We start from the raw sequence: 11,027 nt of genomic DNA on the forward strand, positions 1-11,027 counted from the left end.
CCCGATGGCCCTGTCTCACACAGGGCTTGTGCAGCTGCCCCAGGCTGGTCTAGGAGGAGCTAGCTCCGACAATGCTCTGTGAGGCTGGCCTGGTCATTTCGAGGAGCAGCTGGATTGGACAAGACTCTGTGAGGCTGGCCCGTCCCAGTCTAGGAGGACCTGTCTTGGACTGGGCTCTTTGAGGCTGGCCCACATCGCTCCAGTCAATGCTGGATTGGACCGGGCTCCACAGGCTGTCCCTAGGCTGATCCAGGCGGCCCTGCCTTGGACAGGACTCTGTGAGCTTGGCCCTCTCAATTCAGTAGCAGCCGGCTTGCACAGGGTTCTGTGAGCCTGTCCGGCGCTGGTCCAGGCAGTGCTGGCTTGGACAGGACCCTGTGAGGCTGTTGCAGCCTGGTTCAGTTAAAAATGGCTTAGACAAAGCTCTGTGAGCCTGGCCTGGGCTAGTCAAGGAGCAGCTGTCTTGGACAAGACTCTGTGAGGTTGGCCCAGGCCAGTCTAGGAGAAGTTGACTTGGACAGGGTTCTGTGATCCTGGCCTGGTCCAGTCCAGGAAGAGCTGTATTGGAAAAGGTTCTGTGAGGTTGACCCGGACCAGTCTTGGAGGATCTGGCTCGGACAGTTCTCTGTGAGGTTGGCCCGGGCCAGTCCCGGTGGCCCTGTCTCACACAGGGCTTGTGCAGCTGATCCAAGCTGGTCCAGGAGGAGCTGGCTTCGACATGGCTCTGTGTGGCTGCCCTGGTCAGGTCGTGGAGCAGCTGGCTTTTACACGAATCTGTGAGGCTGGCCCGGGCCAATCAAGCAGGAGCTGGCATGGACAGGGCTCTGTGAGTCTGGCCCAGGCCTGTCCAAGTGGCCCTGGCTTGGACAGGACTCTCTGAGCCTGGCCTGGGCCGCTTCAGGCAGAGATATCTTGGACAGGGCTCTGCGACGCTGGCCCGGACCAGTCCAGTTGGCGCTGGCTTAGACAGGGCTTCTGAAGATGGCCTGGTCAGGTCGAGGAACAGCTGGCTTGGACCATACTCTGTGAGGTGGCCTGCACAGTCTTGTAGGTAATGGCTTGGACAGGGCTCTTTGAGGCTTGCCCTCCTAAGTCCAGGCACTGCTGGCTTGGACAGGGCTCGAAAACCTGTCCCCCGGTTTGGTCCAGGCGGCACTGGCATGGATAGGGCTCGGTGAGCCTGGCGCAGGCCAGTCAAGGAACAGCTGGCTTGGACAATACTCTGTGAGGTTGGCCCAGGCCAGTCTAGGAGTAGTTGGCTTGGACAGGGTTCTGTGAGGTTGGTGCAGTCTGGTCCAGTTGAAGGTGGCATAGACCGGGCTTTATAAGGGCTGACTAGAGCCAGTGAAGGAGCAGCTGGCTTGGAGAAGTCTCTGTGAGGTTGGCTCGGGCCAGTCTAGAAGGAGCTGGCTTGGACAGGGCTCTGTGAGGCTGGCCAAGGCCGGTGCAGGCGTGGCTGTCTTTGACAAGGCTTTGAGAGCCTGTTCCACGGAGGACAGGCAGTATTGGTATGGACAGTGCTCTGTGAGCCTGGCCCATGTTGGTCCAGATGGTGCTGGCTTGGACAGCGCAGTGTGAGGCTGTCCCAGGCCAATCTAGGTGGCAATGTCATGCACAGGGCTTGTGCAGCTGGCCCCAGGCTGGTCCAGGAGGACCTGGATTCGACAGGGTTCTGTGAGGATGGCCTGGTCAAGTCGAGGAGCAGCTGGCTTGGACAAGTCTCTGTGAGGCTGTCCCGGCCCAGTCTAGGAGGAGCTGGCTTGGACTGGGCTCTTTGAGGCTGGTCCCCATTGGTCCAGACGGCGCTGGCTTAGACATGGCTAAAAAGACTGTCCCCATGCCGGTCCAGGTAGTGCTGGCTTAGACAGGCCTCTGTGAGTCTGGTTCAGTCTGGTTCAGTTGACGCTGGCTTGGACAGGGCTCTGTGAGACTGGCCGGCGCGGGTCAGGCAACCCTGGCTTGGTCAGGGCACTGTTAGGCTGGTGCAGTCTGTTCCAGTTGACACTGGCTTAGACAGGGCTCTGTGAGCCTGGCCCAGGCCGGTCAAGGAGCAGCTGGCTTGGACAAGGATCTGTGAGGTTGACCCGGGCTAGTCATGGAGGAACTCGATTATACAGGGTTCTGTGATGCTGGCCCAGGCCGGTCCAGGTGGCCGTCTCACACAGGGCTTGTGCAGCTGGCACCAGGCTGGTCCAAGAGGAGCTGGCTTTGACAGGACTCTGTGAGGCTGGCCTGGTCAGGTCGAGGAGCACCTGGCTTGGACAAGGCTATGTGAGTCTGTGCCGTCCCAGCTTAGCAGGAGCTGGCTTGGACTGGGCTCTTTGAGGCTGGCCCCCATAGGTCCAGGTGGTGCTGGCTTGGACATGGCTCGAAAGACTGTCCCAATGCCGGTCCAGGTAGTGCTGGTTTAGACAAGCCTCTGTAAGCCTGGCCTATTCCGGTCCAGGTAGTTCTGGCTTAGACAAGGCTCTGAGTCTGGTGCAGGCTGGTCCAGTCCAGGTGGCGATCCTGACTTGCACAGGACTCTGTGAGCCTGGCCTGCACTGGTCCAGGCAGTGCTGGCTTGCAAAGGGTTCTGTGAGGCTGGTGTAGTCTGGTCCAGTTGAAGGTCCAATGGACAGTGCTATGTGAGGGTGGCCAGGCCCGGTCAAGGTTCAGCTGGCTTGAAGAAGTCTCTGTAAGGTTGGCCCGGGCCAGTCTAGGAGGAGCTGGCTTGGACAGGGCTCTGTGAGGCTGGCCCAAGCCGGTGCAGGCCTTGCTGGCTTGGACAGGATTTTGAGAGCCTGTCCCGCTCTGGTCCAGGCAATACTGGCATGAACAGCGCTCTGTGAGCCTGGCCTGCGACAATTCAGGCAGTACTGGTTTGGACAGGGCTCTGTGAGACTGGCCTGGGCCTATCCAGGCGGTGCTGGCTTGGACAGGACTCTCTGAGTCTGGCCTTTGCGACTTCAGGTGGAGGTGGTTTGGACAGGGATTCTGTGAGGCTGGTCTGGTTGGTTCCAGGGCAGCTGACTTGGACAAGACTCTGTGAGGCTGGCCCGGCCCAGTCTACGAGGAGCTGGCTTGGACATGGCTCAAAAGGCTGTCCTCGGGCTGGTCCAGGTGACCCTGGCTTGGACAGAGCTCTGTGTGCCTTGCCCACACCAGTCCCGGCGGTGCTGTATTGGACAGGGTTCTGTAAACCTGGCCAGCGCCTGTCCAAATGGTGTTGGATTGGTCAGGGCCCTGTGAGTCTTGTGCAGGCTGGTTCAGTCCAGGTGGCTCTGGATTGGACAAGGCTCCCTGAGGCTGGCCCGGCCCAGTCTAGGATGAGCTGGCTTGGACAGGGCTCAAGAGGCTGTCCCCGGGCTGGTTCAGGCGACCCTGGCTTGGACAGAGCTCTGTGTGCCTAGCCTGCACTGGTCCAGGTCGTGCTGTCTTGGACAGGGTTCTGTAAATCTGGCCCTCTCCGGTCCAAGTGGCGCTGGATTGTACACGGCCCTGTGAGTCTGGTGCAGGCTGGTCCAGGTGGCGCTGCCTTGGACAAGGCGCTGTGAGGCTGGCCCAGAGAGGTCAAGGTGCATCTGGATTGGACTAGACTCTGTGAGTCTCACCTGAGTGCAACTGATTCCAGCTTTGACGGCTACACTCTACTCAAGCTGAGGAGTAAGTTGAATCTCCACTTATGGCACTCTGTGAAAGTCTGTAGAACCAGACCTCAGTTGTTTGGCACTTGACTAATGTCCATCCACGATTATGGACTGCACTGGCTATATCAGGCTCTAATTAGTCCATGGTTGTGTTCAGCCAAATGTCCTCTGCTGGGAACACTCAGAATGAGGTTCTGAGTTATTGCAACATAGCAGCGTTTCACTGCGTTCCAGGCTTCTTAGGAAGAATTCCAGAATCTTGCTGCTGGCAGGCCTCCGGGTGTTCCAGGTGACAAACTCTTTGTAAATCCTCTGTGGTTTCTTCTACCCCCGTTAAGTTTGGCAAGGGTACGCAGTTTGCATTGCTGCACAATTGCGACTGCAGAGCTCTGCCATGGTTGCAAACATTCAGGCATATCAGCCAGATAGGCTTGTCCCCAGAGTACACTGCCCGCTGACTGGGTATATATACTTCCCGTACTTCTTACCTGCTACCGGCAAGCCTCCAATTGTCCCTGGTCAATATCTCCTTGTAAATCCTCCGTCCTTTCTTCTACCCCCGTGAAGATTGGCAAGGGTACGTAGTTTGCGTTGCTGCACAATTGCGCCTGCAGAGCTCTGCCAAGGTTGCAAACATTCAGGCATGGGAGCTGGATACGATTGTCCCTGTAGGACACTGCCAGCTGATTGGGTATATATGCTTCCCTTTCTTCTCACCTGAGTGCTACTGATTCCAGCTTTGATGGCTACAATCTAGTCAACCTCAGGAGTAAGTTGAACCTCCACTTATGGCACTCTGTGAAAATTTGGAGAATCAGAACTCAGTTGTTTGGCAATTGACCACTGTCCATCCTTGCCGATGGACGGCACTGATTATATCAGGCTCTAATTAGTCCAAGGTTGTGGTCAGCCAAATGACCTCTGCCAGAAACACTCAGAATGAGGTTGTCAGTTATTGCAACATACGACCGTTACATTCCTTTCCAGGCTTCTTATGAAGAATTCTAGAACCTTGCTCCCTGCAGGCCTCCAGGTGTCCCGGGTGAAAATCTCCTTGTAACTTATCCGTGGATTCTTCTACCCCTTGAAGATTGGCAAGGGTACGAAATTTGCATTTCTGCACAATTGCGCCTGCAGAGCTCAGCTGCGGTTGCAAACATTCAGTCGTGGCAGCTAGATAGGCTTGTCCCCATAGGACACTGCCAGCTGACAGGGTATATCTGCTTCCCGATCTTCTCACCTGAGTGCTACTGATTCCAGCTTTGATAGCTACACTCTACTCAACCTAAGGAGTAAGTTTCTCCTCTACTTATGGCATTCTATGAAAATTTGGAGAACCAGACCTCAGTTGTTTGGCACACGACCACTGTCCAACCAGGCGTATGGATGGCACTGGCTACATCAGGCTCTAATTAGTCCACAGTTGTGGTCAGCCAAATGACCTCTGCCCGGAACACTCAGAATGCAGTTCTGAGTTATTGCAACATAGGACCGTTACACTGCTTTCCAGCCGAATGCCCTCTGCCGAGAACACTCAGAATGAGGTTCTGAGTTATTGCAACATAGGAGCGTTTCAGTGCTTTCCAGGCTTCTTAGGAACAATTGCAGAACCTTGCTGCCGGCAGGCCTCCGGGTGTCCCGGGTGAACATCTCCATGTTACTCCTCCGTGGTTTCTTCTACCCCTGTGAAGTTTGGCAAGGGTACACAGTTTGCATTGCTGCACAATTGCGACTGCAGAGCTCTGCCATGGTTGCAAACATTCAGGCATGGCAACCAGATAGGCTTGTCCCCAGAGGACACTGCCAGCTGACTGGGTGTATCTGCTTCCCGTACTTCTTACCTGCTACCGGCAGGCCTCCAGTTGTCCCTGGTCAATATCTCCTTGTAAATCCTCCGTGGTTTCTTCTACCCCCGTGAAGATTGGCAAGGGTACGTAGTTTGCGTTGCTGCACAATTGCGCCTGCAGAGCTCTGCCACGGTTGCAAACATTCAGGCATGGGAGCTGGATAGGCTTGTCCCTGGAGGACACTGCCAGCTGACTGGGTATATATGCTTCCCTTTCTTCTCACCTGAGTGCTACTGATTCGAGCTTTGAAGGCTACACTCTACTCAACCTGAGGAGTAAGTTGAACCTCTACTTATGACACTCTGTGAAAGTTTGGAGAACCAGCCCTCAGTTGTTTGGCACACGACCACTCTCCACCCAGTCCTATGGATGGCACTGGTTATATCAGGCCGTAATTAGTCCTCGGTTGTGTTCAGCAGAATGACCTCTGCCAGGAACACTCAGAATGAGGTTCTGAGTTATTGCAACGTAGGAATGTTTTACTGCTTTCCAGGCTTCTTAGGAAAAATTCCAGAATCTTGCTTCCGGCAAGCCTCCGGGTGTCCTGGGTGAACATTTCCTTGTAACTCCTCCGTGGTTTCTTCTACCCCTGTGAAGTCTGGCAAGGAAACGCATTTTTAATTTTTGCACAATTGCACCTGCAGAGCTCTGCCCCAGTTGCAAACATTCAGGCGACGAAGCCAGATAGGCTTGTCCCCGTAGGACACCGCCAGCTGACTGGGTATAACTGCCTCACGTTCTTCTCCCCTGAGTGCTACTGATTTCAGCTTTGACGGCTACACTCTACTCAATATGAGGAGTAAGTTGAACCTCCACTTATGGCACTCTGTGAAAGTTTGGAGAACCAGAACTCAGTTGTTTGGCACGCGACCCCTATCCATCCAGGCCTATGGACGGCACTGGATATATCATGCTCTAATTACTCCATGGTTGTGTTCAGCCGAATGACCTCTGCCAGGAACACTCGGAATGAAGTTCTCTGAGTTATTGCAACATAGGAGCGTTTCCCTGTTTCAAGGCTTCTGAGGAAGAATTCCAGAATCTTGCTGCCGGCAGGCCTCCGGGTGTCCCGGGTGAACATCTCCTTGTAACTCCTCCACGGTTTCTTCTTCCCCCGTGAAGTTTGACAAGGGTACGCAGTTTGCATTACTGCACAATTGCGCCTGCAGAGCTCTACCGCGTTTGCAAACATTCAGGCGTAGCATCCAGATAGGCTTGTCCCCGTAGGACACTGCCAGCTGACTATGTATATCTGCTCCAGTTCTTCTAAACTGAGTGCTACTGATTCAAGCTTTGACGGCTACACTCTACTCAACGGGAGCAGTAAGTTGAACCTCTACTTATGGCACTCTGTGAAAGTTTGGAGAACCACACCTCAGTTGTCTGGCACGCGACCAGTTTCCATTAGGCCATTGGCCGGTACTGGATATATCAGGCTCTAATGAGTCCACGGTTGTGTTCAGCCGAATGACCTCTGCCGGTAACAATCAGAATGAGGTTCTGAGTTATTGCAACATAGGAGCGTTTCACTGCTTTCCAGGCTTCTTAGGAAGCATTCCAGAATCTTGCTGCCGGCACGCCTCCGGGTGTCCCGGGTGATCATCTTCTTGTAACTCCTCCGTGGTTTCTTCTTTCCCCTTGAAATTTGGCCAGGGTACGCAGTTTGCATTGCTGCACAATTGCACCTGCAGAGCCCTGCTGCAGTTGCAAACTTTCAGAAGTGGCAGCAAGATAGGCTTGTCCCCCTAGGACACTGCCAGCTTACTGGGTATATCTGCTTGCTGTTCTTCTCACCAGAGTGCTACTGATTCTAGGTTTGACGGCTACACTCTACTCAACCTGAGGAGAAGGTTGAACCTCTACTTATGGCACTCTGTGAATGTTCGGAGAACCAGACCACAGTTGGTTGGCACACGACCACTGTCCATCCAGGCCTATGAACGGCACTGGCTATATCAGGCTCTATTTACTCCATGGTTGTGTTTAGCCGAATAACCTCTGCCGGGAACACTCAGAATGAGGTTCTAAGTTATTGCAACATAGGAGCATTTCACTGCTTTCTAGGCTTCTTAGGAAAAATTTCCGAATTTTCCTGCCGGCAGGCCTCCAGGTGTCCCGGGTGAACATCTCCTTGTAAAACCTTAGTGGTTTCTTCTACCCCGCGATGTTTAGCAAGGGTACGCAGTTTGCAGAGCTGCACAATTGCACCTGCAGAGCCCTGTCGTGGTTGCAAACATTCAGGCGAGGCAGCCAGATATGCTTGTCCCCATACCACACTGCAAGCTGACGGGGTATATCTGCTTACCGTTCTTCTCACCTGAGTGCTACTGATTATTGCTTTGACAGCTACACTCTACTCAACCTGAGGAGTAAGTTGAACCTCTACTTATGGCACTCTGTGAAAGTTTGGAGAACCAGACATCAGTTTTTTATCTCGTGACCTCTGTCCATCCAGGCCTATGGACGGCACTGGCCATTTCAGGTTCTAATTATTCCACGGTTGTGTTCAGCGTAATGACTTCTGCATGGCACACTCAGAATGAGGTTCTGAGTTATTGCAACATAGGAACGTCTCACTACTTTCCAGGCTTCTTAGGAAGATTTCCAGAATCTTGCTGGGAACAAGCCTCCGGTTGTCCCGTGTGAAAATCTCCTTGTAATTCCTCCGTGGTTTTTTCTACTCCTGTGAAGTTTGGCAAGGGTATGCAGTTTGCACTGCTGCACAATTGGGCCTGCAGAACTCTGCCTCGGTTGCAAACATTGAGGCGTAGCATCCAGATAGGCTTGTCCCCATACGACATTGATAGTGGACTGGGTGTATCTCCTCCCCGATCTTCTCACCTGAGTGCTACTGATTCCAGTTTTGACGTCTACACTCTGGTCAACCTGAGGAGTAACTTGAACCTCTACTTATGGCACTCTGTGAAAGTTTGGAGACCCAGACCTCAGTTGTTTGGCACCCGAACACTGTCCATCCAGGCCTATGGACCGCACTGGATATATCAGGCTCTGATTAGTCCATGTTTAGGTTCAGCCGAATTACCTCTGTCCCGAACACTCAGAATGAGGTTCTGAGTTATTGCAACATAGGAGCGTTTCACTGCTTTCCAGACTTCTTAGGAAGAATTCCAGAAACTTGATGTTGGCAGGCCTCCGAGTGTCCTGGGTGAACATCTCCTTGTAACTCCTCCGTGGTTTATTCTACCCCCGTGAAGTTTGGCAAGGGTACACAGTTTACATTGCTCCACATTTGCGCCTGCAGAGCTGTGGGGTGGTTGCAAACATTCAGGCATGGCAGCAAGATAGGCTTGTCCCCATAGGACATTGCCTGCTGAGTGGGTATATCTGCTTCCCGTTCTTCCCACCTGAGTGCAACTGATTCCAGCTTTGATGGCTACACTCTACTCAACGTGAGGAGTAACTTGAACCTCTACTTATGGCATTCTGTGAAAGTTTGGAGAACCAGACCTCACTTGTTTCGCACGCGACCACGGACCATCCAGGCCTACGGACGGCAATGGTTATATCAGTCTCTAATTAGTCCACAGTGTTGTTCAGCACAATGACCTCGGCCCGGAGCATTCACATGAGGTTCTTAGTTATTGCCACATAAGAGCATTTCCCTTAGGAAGAATTCCAGAGTCTTGCTGCCGGCAGGCCTCCGGATGTTCCTGGTGAACATCTCCTTGTAACTCCTCCGTGGTTTCTTCTACCCCCGTGAAGTTTGGCAAGGGTACGAAGTTTGCATTGCAGCACAATTGCACCTGCAGAGATCTGCCACGGTTGCAAACATTCAGGCGTGGCAGCCAGAGAGGCTTGTCCCCTTAGGACACTGCCTGCTGACTGGGTATATCTGCTTCCCATTCTTCTCACCTGAGTGCTACTGATGCCAGCTTTAACGACTACACTGTACTCAACCTGAGGAGTAACTTGAAACTCTACTTATGGCACTGTGTGAAAGTTTGGAGAACCAGACCTCAGTTGTTTGGCACGCGACCACTCTCCATCCAGGCGTATGGATGGCAATAGTTATATCAGTCTCTAATTAGTCCACGGTTGTGTTCAGCCGAATGACTTCTGCCGGGAACACTCAGAATGAGGTTCTGAGTTAATGCAACATAGGAGCGTGACACTGCTTTCCAGGCTTCTTAGAAAGAATTCCAGAATCTTGCTGACGGCAGGTCACCGGCTGTCCCTGGTGAACATCTCCTTGTAAATCCTCTGAGATTTCTTCTACCCCCATGAAGTTTGGCAAGCGTTCGCATTTTGCATTGCTGCACATTTGTGCCTGCAGAACTCTGCCCGGGTTGCAAATATTCAGGCGTGGCAGCCAGATAGGCTTGTCGCCGTAGGACACCGACAGCTGAATGGGTATATCAGCTTCCCGTTCTTCTCACCTGAGTGCTAGTGATTCCAGCTTTGACGGCTACACTCTACTCAACCTGAGGAGTAAGTTGAACCTCTACTTATGGCATTCTGTGAAAGTTTGGAGAACCAGACCTCAGTTGTTTGGTACCTGACCACACTCCATCCAGGCCTATGGACGGCACTGTCTAAATCAGGCTCTAATTAGTGCACGGTTGTGTTCAGCCGAATGAACTCTGCCAGGAACACTCAGAATGAGGTTCTGAGTTATTGCAACTTAGGAGCATTTCACTGCTTTCCAGCCTTCTTGGGAAGAATTCCAGAATCTTTCTGACAGAAGTACTCCAGGTGATAATGGTAAACATCTCCTTCTAAATCCTCCGTGGTTTCTTCTACCACCGTGACATTTGGCAAGGGTACGCAGATTGCATTGCTGCACAATAGCGCCTGCAGAGCTCTGCTGCAGTTGCAAATATTCAGGCGTGTCAACCAGATAGTCTTGTCTACGTAGGACAATGCCAGCTGACTGGGAATATCTATGTCACGTTCTTCTCACCTGACTGGTACTGATTCCAGCTTTGACGGCTACACTCTACTCAACCTGAGGAGTAAGTTGAACCTTTACTTATGGCACTCTGTGAAAGTTTGGAGAACCAGACCTCAGTTGTTTGGCAGGCGACCACTGTCCATACTGGCCTAGGGACAGCACTGGTTATATCAGGCTCTAATTAGTCCACGGTTGTGTTCAGCCGAATGACCTCTGCCGGGAACACTCAGAATGAGGTTCTGAGTTATTGCAACATAGGAGTGTTTCACTGCTTTCCAGGCTTCTTAGGAAGAATTCCAGAATCTTGCTGCCCGCAGGCCTCCGTGTGTCCCTGATGAACATCTCCTTGTAAATCCTACGTGGTTCCTTCTACCCCCGTGAAGTTTGGAAGGGTACGCAGTTTGCATTGTGACACAATTGCCGCTGCAGAGCTCTGACGTGGTTGGAAACATTCAGGCGTGGAAGCCAGATAGCTTGTCCACGTAGGACACTGCCAGCTGACTGGTTATATTTGCTTCGACTTCTTCTCATGTGAGTGCTACTGATTCCAGCTTTGACGGCTACACTCTACTCAACCTGAGGAGTAAGTTGAACCTCTACTTATGGCACTCAGTGAAAGTTTGGAGAACCAGACCTCAG

The sequence above is a fragment of the Dipodomys spectabilis genome, unplaced genomic scaffold (genome assembly GCF_019054845.1).
Source record: "Dipodomys spectabilis isolate Male_0828 unplaced genomic scaffold, ASM1905484v1 ptg000294l, whole genome shotgun sequence".
NCBI classification, from domain to species: domain Eukaryota; kingdom Metazoa; phylum Chordata; class Mammalia; order Rodentia; family Heteromyidae; genus Dipodomys; species Dipodomys spectabilis.